General features: G+C 29.9%; 1 pseudogene; it reads right to left on the bottom strand.

Annotated features, from left to right (window-relative positions):
• Window positions 1-424, bottom strand: part of LOC108686682 — a 23,880-nt pseudogene extending 23,456 nt beyond the window's left edge.
• Window positions 425-2,431: the final 2,007 nt, after the last annotated feature.

Raw genomic sequence — 2,431 nt, 5'->3', positions numbered from 1 at the left:
TAAATTATTTATTTTACATATATATATATATGAAAACAAAATAAATAATTCTCAATTGCTTTTCCGTCAATTTTCTACCATAAAAAATCATGTTATATACATTGACAAATAATTGTTTTAAGATATATAAAAGTTCAACTTGTATCAATATATATAAATGAATTTCTTACCTTTGATTCTGCCAGAGGATAATTAGTTTGAAACAGAGCAAGCTGTAAGGCAGCGTGGTACTAACGCTGTCTACCAGATCAAGAAAGTTAGCAGTTTCGATGCAGGCGACGATGTATTTAAATTGGAATGTTTGAGCGAGACCCAAGGAGATTGTCCAAAAAGTCCGAAATAAGATGTTATGAGATCCCGGCCAAATCCCGATAGCCCGCAACCCGAACTCAACCGAAGAGTTTATGGTTGTTTTAAGACCCATTTAACTTCCGATTATATAGCAGGATGACTCTGTCCGGTGTGTTTGATAGTAAGCTTCTTTTAATGCCTCTAATAGCAATCGAAAAGTTATCACGTTATTATTGATAGTTCGATACATAGAAATCTTACCACTTACCATGCAACGTTGAGTAATCCTGAAGGATTCTAGAGAGTTCATCGGCCAAATACAAACCCAGTGATCGTCGATCGGTCGAAATTATTCATCGCACATATACCTAGTATATCGTAAGAGAAGAAGAAAACTACGCCACACTATGATTTCAGGTTTGCCGAAGAGAAAAAAATAAATCATAGGTAATAAGTTTTGTTCTTCCATGTCTTCGAATGTCCCCTGTAGGTGTGCTTTTGCAATATTATTTGCTTTAAAAATGCAAAAGGCACGTTTCGGATAAGCTTATGCTATCATGATGCGCGACAGAGTTATAATTGAAAGTAAGCTTGGCGCAAGGGAGGGAGTATCGAATATCTTTGACAATCGATGCACGAAGCATAATGCAGTGTTCTGTGTTCAGTATTCGAGAGTGAAGATTTCAAGTTGCTTTATATCTAGTGTTGTGTACGCTGTGTTTTAAATAACATTTTTTTTACTTTATAACAATTATTAATCAGTAAGTTTATTTTCTCAAAGAAAGAAAGAGAAGTATTGATTGATGTAATTGCTTGCTATATGTAATATATGTTACAAATAATTTTGTTGTAAATTGGCCTCTTTTTCTTTTCATTTTTTTATTAATTAAAAAATTTATGACTATTCTGAAAACAAAATGAATAGCAAGAAATGAAAAAATTAATTGCATAAAAAAGTGTTTTAACATAATATTTATATATAACATTTGTATATATGTATAATTTTTTTCTACTTTTATTTAAGATAAACTCAATTCAAGATGTTTTCCGCAATGATTTAATTTTTAAAAAAAAAGATCCATATTTATATAAGGTTTTTATAATTTTTTGTACATTTTTAATATATGACGTGTAACATCAATATGCATAAAGATAAACAATTAAATTTTATGCTTTTGTAATCACGCGAAAAAAGTTAGCATAAAATAAACATTATATAACAAGAATATGATTTTTTTATTAACTATAAGTCTTGTTGATTAATAAAAGTTATCAATTAAGTTACGACAGTGATGTTTAAATCCTAATGCTTAAATATTATATTACACATAATCGTATCACTGCTATTATTTAAAAAAATTCCATTTAAAAAAACTCTTACGCTTGTAAAAGCCTCCAGAGATAGGTCTATGAATTTTCCGACTGTCAATTCTTTCTTTTATTAATAAAAGCAAGATTTTACTCTTTGTAGGCTTTAATTTATCAAAGCAAACTATATCCCATCAAAAATGTCCATAGTATCACAGTGAATAGGACATCTACACAGTAGGACATCTATATGATACATTTGGGATATTTATACTGTGTATGATGTGTTCCCCGATTTATAAACTTATTCTAATAGCGTTTTCGCGCCTGACCGGGTTTGCATCAACCTAGGTTAGAAAATGCTTTGCTATTGGATGACGTTATACGCTCTATCAATAAGAAAGTATGAAACGTCATTAGTTTAACACACACAGGTTGGTGCAAACCCGGGCCGAAAATATCATAAGATAAAAAGAAAAATAAAACTAATAATAATAAATATTAAACTTGTATAATATATTTATAATATATTTTGTATAATATATTATATTATAACACAGTTATAATATAATTATAACTGTGTTAAACAAGGAAAATGAAGACCAACTGGAGCATGGTCTTCAAAATCAAAGTTATCATAATAAAATTTTACGAACTATTTCATTACAATTATTTTCACGTATACTCGGGTTTACAAGTCGATTTAAAGTCGATTGATTTTTTGATGTCTACTAAATTTTCTATTGAGCTTCGAAAGAAGCAGCCTGACTGCTCCTCGCCCTGATGAAATAAATTGCAAGGCTCACGAAACATTGGCATTCCAAAAATGGAC

The sequence above is a fragment of the Atta colombica genome, unplaced genomic scaffold, assembly GCF_001594045.1.
Source record: "Atta colombica isolate Treedump-2 unplaced genomic scaffold, Acol1.0 scaffold189, whole genome shotgun sequence".
NCBI classification, from domain to species: Eukaryota; Metazoa; Arthropoda; class Insecta; order Hymenoptera; family Formicidae; genus Atta; species Atta colombica.
The sequence above is the reverse complement of the archived record's forward strand: the minus strand, read 5'-3'. Positions and strand labels throughout refer to the sequence as shown.